Consider the following 6,350-nt stretch of genomic DNA (forward strand, 5'->3'; position numbering starts at 1 on the left):
TGTTAGGTAATTTCTTAGTTAGATAGATATTGATTAGAGATCTGTTGTATTAGAAGATGTTAGTGTAGCCAGGATGTCTTCCTCAGGCTGTTAAATGCAAGGTTAGTTAAAGCAGAGAAAGGCTGCAGTCAGGGATAAATGTTATTATGACGGTAAAAGTGACCATAATATTTGTCTTAATGTGTAATGTTATGTCAAATTGTTTTAGATACACACCACGAAAACAACAGCCACACACCTTGACTTTTCCTAATGTTTTGGCTAACGTTATAGCCAGCTGCAAAGCTGGTGAGAGAGAGACGTCTCGGTTGACATTTCTGTGGAGGAGGGGGCGAGCCAACTAAGTGATGAGATTGTATAGCAATTCTAGTTTCGGGGTCTTTTCTGCTTCCGGGCTGCTTGGGCAGCCTGGGGGGTGGAAGATCTCTGGAAATGTAATGTTAATTCTTGCCTGTGACTCTTTGAATAAACCAGCACGGTTATATTTTTTATATACTCAAGTGGTCTGAGTCATCCCTCTGAGTTCCTGGTTTGAAAGAACCGGACAAGGCTTTATAATAGAATAAAGCCTTTAGTTGCATAGCTGTTGCATTAATACTTGTGTGAAAATTAGCATTCTGAAAAGGGGGCGCTCAAACAGCAAAGTACACAAAATATTGAAGTAAATGAAATGGCAGACATTTTGAGCCAGGCTCAAAGTTGTTGTAAAGCATTTAGTGTGGCTATAGGATTTATTTCTTATACACATTCCATGTATATGGATTATGTCATGGGCCACTGGATACCAGTGACTGTAAATGCTGTGAGCAGAGTTCAGACAGGATGTTGATAAGCAGGCCAGGGTTTCTAGGAATCCAAGTCCATGTAGAGACATGTGAAGCCACATGCGACCGTGGTGTGGTGGGTAGAGCAGTTGTCTCCCAACCACAAGGTTGAAGGTTCGAATCTCAGTGCGGGCATTCAAAGTGTCCTTGGGTAAGACACTGAACCCCCCCGTTGCCCCCGATGGTTAGAGCCATCGGCTGAGTTGGCGCCGCAAATGGTTGCCATTGGTTCTGTACTGGAAACAAATTCCTTGTGTGTGTAACATACTTGGCCATACATTAATTCTAATTATACATTTGCTATCACTTATATACATATACAACCAACTGATAGGTTATATACAGTGCCTTGCGAAAGTATTCGGCCCCCTTGAACTTTGCGACCTTTTGCCACATTTCAGGCTTCAAACATAAAGATATAAAACTGTAATTTTTTGTGAAGAATCAACAACAAGTGGGACACAATCATGAAGTGGAACGAAATTTATTGGATATGTCAAACTTTTTTAACAAATAAAAAAACTGAAAAATTGGGCATGCAAAATTATTCAGCCCCCTTAAGTTAATACTTTGTAGCGCCACCTTTTGCTGCGATTACAGCTGTAAGTCGCTTGGGGTATGTCTCTATCAGTTTTGCACATCGAGAGACGGAAATTTTTGCCCATTCCTCCTTGCAAAACAGCTCGAGCTCAGTGAGATTGGATGGAGAGCGTTTGTGAACAGCAGTTTTCAGTTCTTTCCACAGATTCTCGATTAGATTCAGGTCTGGACTTTGACTTGGCCATTCTAACACCTGGATATGTTTATTTGTGAACCATTCCATTGTAGATTTTGCTTTATGTTTTGGATCATTGTCTTGTTGGAAGACAAATCTCCGTCCCAGTCTCAGGTCTTTTGCAGACTCCATCAGGTTTCCTTCCAGAATGGTCCTGTATTTGGCTCCATCCATCTTCCCATCAATTTTAACCATCTTCCCTGTCCCTGCTGAAGAAAAGCAGGCCCAAACCACGATGCTGCCACCACCATGTTTGACAGTGGGGATGGTGTGTTCAGGGTGATGAGCTGTGTTGCTTTTACGCCAAACATAACGTTTTGCATTGTTGCCAAAAAGTTCGATTTTGGTTTCATCTGACCAGAGCACCTTCTTCCACATGTTTGGTGTGTCTCCCAGGTGGCTTGTGGCAAACTTTAAACGACACTTTTTATGGATATCTTTAAGAAATGGCTTTCTTCTTGCCACTCTTCCATAAAGGCCAGATTTGTGCAGTATACGACTGATTGTTGTCCTATGGACAGAGTCTCCCACCTCAGCTGTAGATCTCTGCAGTTCATCCAGAGTGATCATGGGCCTCTTGGCTGCATCTCTGATCAGTCTTCTCCTTGTATGAGCTGAAAGTTTAGAGGGACGGCCAGGTCTTGGTAGATTTGCAGTGGTCTGATACTCCTTCCATTTCAATATTATCGCTTGCACAGTGCTCCTTGGGATGTTTAAAGCTTGGGAAATCTTTTTGTATCCAAATCCGGCTTTAAACTTCTCCACAACAGTATCTCGGACCTGCCTGGTGTGTTCCTTGTTCTTCATGATGCTCTCTGCGCTTTAAACAGACCTCTGAGACTATCACAGTGCAGGGGGCTGAATAATTTTGCACGGCCAATTTTTCAGTTTTTTATTTGTTAAAAAAGTTTGACATATCCAATAAATTTCGTTCCACTTCATGATTGTGTCCCACTTGTTGTTGATTCTTCACAACAAATTACAGTTTTATATCTTTATGTTTGAAGCCTGAAATGTGGCAAAAGGTCGCAAAGTTCAAGGGGGCCGAATACTTTCGCAAGGCACTGTATCCTACTGTATGTAGAAGAGAATGAGGCTTTTTGTCAGCTTCAAATAATTGCCAGTGTATTCCTAACTGTAGTAATATCAGAACAAATTCACTCAGCCTGTGATTACCTAACCTATAGTACATGAGTTTATGTAACAGATTTGGACCCACACTACCAGCTCATTCTATTATAGCATCTATTTTGCCATCAGCTTGTAAAAGTCAGTACACCCAAGATGTGTTTTATTATTGCAGTTAATTGAATCTGTCACAACTCTATTAAAATGTTACATATATCACAAAATATACTCTGTAATAACTTCTTAGCCTCAGTGTGTACACTGATTGGTCCCTGCGAGCACTGGTAACACTTGTCATGCGCAAATAATTTTTTTGCACAAAAGTGGATTGATTTTTCCCGAAATGACCCCAACCTTAGTAGAATATTTTTTCAAAAGTTTCAAAACTACTTCTGTTGTTCCAGGATAGTATTGTTTTTTTGCAGGGAAGTCAGGATGACTTTAAGTAGCCTGGAGGTTTTTGGTAGTTTGATTACTGGTATATTTGTTTCACTACAGTATAATATCAACTGGATCCTGCATTATCCTAGTCCAGTTTTGCAAACCTGCACCCGTCCCGAATTCCCAAAACACTGGATGAAACTTGACCCAAATTGTTAAAATAGGTACCACAACCCAACCTGTACTCATGATTAAAATAGATTTTAAGCGACATGGTAGGTAGGTTAAATAGGCAATCACAGCACCTGTGCTCCTGCAGCTGTCTTCTTTCATAGTGATGAAGTGCCTAGCTTGTAACTATGAAATAACACCTTTTGGTGCTTTTTACAAGCAGCAAAACTGCTGATAACATTGTTCTCACAGTCCGTAATCACACTGAATTTCTCCAATACGTCCGTCATGGCCTTCGATGATGAATTGTGAAACAGTTTCACATTCATCTGTTTGCACTTTTAGGTTATCCATTAAGATCCACTGACCCCATAGCCTACGGCAATATCTGAGTGACATCCTGTTATTTAGCCAGATGTGAGTTGAGGGGCCAAAGGAATAGACATTCACAAAAAATTATCAGTTATTTAGTCTTGATAATATTATGTTGGTTAAAAGAAGCTATACCTTTATTTATTTATCTCTTTATATGTTTATTTCATTTGTTACTTGCCTGCATTTAGTCTATTTTTACCCATATCAGTGAAATATTATAAACTTCTTTACATACTTTTTCATTTTTGCAGGTTACCCCGCAGGTACCTGATCCAGTACAGGAATTGATTCTACACTATCTTGTAGATCACTTTTTGAAATCATTATTATTTCAATTTATCCTGTTTATGTGGTTTAGATTTTTTCCTACATACATTAAAGTCAAGTTTCATCAAATTACCAGGGGCCTAAGTGATGCAGTCTAATTAAGTGGTTGTCTTCCAAAGCTTCCTCTTATGTTCCCAAGACAGGGTTTCCTTGCTGAGCTGTGGTGAATGGATAGCAACAAAAAGGGGGAATTTTGTACTAAAATACTGTAACCGTGTCTCCATTTCTTGCAAAGTTAGAAAGGAATCTTATAACTGCAATGAAGTTGTTTTTTCAGAGCGGTGCAGCAAGGGCAGGTCATTTCTGAGGGAAGTATACAGACTAGAAATACATAAGGAGGGTTAACATATCAATGCAGAAACATCACTTTTTGAAAAATCTGATTTCTGTCAGCAGCTGGTGGTAAATACTAGTTTGTCTTGAGGCTGATGGAATTTAATGATGAACTGAACACAGCTAAACTGTTAGGAGGTTCATGATATCGGTATCAATTCAGATATCAGATGAGGCAGCTGGTAGAGGAACAACCCACATGGCTCATTATTTTTTTAGTGGCCCCACCTTTTTAAGCTTGTTAACACCAAATGGGGGCGGCTGTGGCTCAGGAGGTAGAGCAGGTCGTTTACTAACCGGAGGACTAGCGGTTCGGTTCCCTGCTTGTCCAGTCAATATATCGAAGTGTCCTTGAGCATGACACTGAACCCCCAGTTGCTCCCGGTGATGTCACCGGTGTGTGAATGCTTGAGTGCTTGAGAGTGCGAATGGGTGAATGGCTGAATAATGTGAAAGCGCTTTGAGTGTGCTGTAAAAAGCGTAGAAAGGCGCTATACAAGTATAAGACCATTTACCAAATTTGGCCACAGCAGTTGTTCTTTCTGCAGCATGTATTGCTGTGAAACATGTCAAAACACAAATGGCATATTCTGAGCTACTATTAAAGCATTCTTTGTGGATTTGATGAGACTGTTCAAAATCTGTCAGATGATTCAAGAGGCTGCCAAGTGCAGTTTGTTGGAAAGTTTCATCAGGCAGTATTTACTATAAGTCAGGTTGAAGCAGTGTTATCACTGTCCAACAGTACAAAGGTATTTTTCATGGTTGGAGAAAAAGCTGTTTTCTTTCCAGTACTCCCTCAAAAAATATAAAGTGCAGTTCCATCAGATGCTATTTATTGGTGAATGACATGAATATTAAACATATACGGAAGCTTACCAAAAATATCACAAGGAAAAACCAGGCATTTTACACAACGTTAAACATGCACAAACACATCCCTCTGCTTGGATAGAGTCCTCATGGAATTTAGCTGAGAACTGGTCTCAAAAAAGATGCAAGAGCTAGATGAAGTCAAGAGATAGAAGGGATAAGTGTTTGGGGAAGAATAAAAGGGATATTTCACTCAACATTAATGCTGCTCTAGCCTGTAACATGACCTCAGTAAACCTACAGTATGTGACCTTATACTTCAACCCCACAGTAGTGACAGAAATAAGTTAAATCACAATGCTAGCTTCCCATCGTGATGCCTGTCATCCCTATTAAGTACCAGCTTGTGAACCGAACTGTCTCCATCCTGTTCTCTTTTCCCTTCATCATTGGACGCAGACAGCCGGAAATTTCTGGGCTATCTCAAATATTCAAATACTGCAATTGAAAACTGATTACATACCTAATTAATGCATATCTGAATAGTCAAATATTTGGATCGAGCATAGAAACATAGAAATGATGTTGTTTAGTTGCAGTTTACATTAGTTAGTGTCAGTACAGTGACTATAAAAATAATTGTTGTATTGACAAGTTAATAAATTAAATGATCCACCTTTGCATGACCAGTAACCTTAATGGTTATGGTCCATATCACACAACATCAACATTCATGGTTTGGTCTACCATACCAGACAGGACCCCAGGTGCAGGCTTTGCAAAGATGCCCCTGAGACAATCCAGCACATAACAGCTGGGTGCAAGATGCTAGCTGGCAGGGCATACATGGAACACCATAACCAAGTGGCTGGAATAGTGTACAGAAACATCTGTGCCGAGTCCCAAAGTCAAAAGGGGATGCACCTCCAAAGGTGGTTGAGAATGACCAAGTACAGGGACTTCCAGATACAAACTGGTAATGGCCAACCATCCGGACATAGTAGTGGACAAACAGAAGAAGACGGCCGTAGTGATAGATGTAGCAATCCCAAGTGATAGCAACATCAGGAAGAAGGGACACGAGAAGCTTGAGAAATACCAAGGGCTGAAAGAGGAGCTAGAAAAGATGTGGAAGGTGAAGGCACAAGTGGTCCCTGTGGTAATAGGAACATTGGGGGCTGTGACCCCCAAACTGGGAGAGTGGCTCCAACAGATCCCAGGAA

The 6,350-nt window shown here is 40.5% G+C and overlaps 1 protein-coding gene across 4 annotated transcripts in view; it reads left to right on the forward strand.

Moving 5' to 3' along the window:
- The window catches only part of LOC109951514 (diacylglycerol kinase zeta-like), a 193,184-nt gene that overhangs the window by 140,939 nt on the left and 45,895 nt on the right, over positions 1 to 6,350 (forward strand). The window lies entirely within an intron of this gene.

The sequence above is a fragment of the Monopterus albus genome, unplaced genomic scaffold (genome assembly GCF_001952655.1).
Source record: "Monopterus albus unplaced genomic scaffold, M_albus_1.0 scaffold394.1, whole genome shotgun sequence".
NCBI lineage: Eukaryota > Metazoa > Chordata > Actinopteri > Synbranchiformes > Synbranchidae > Monopterus > Monopterus albus.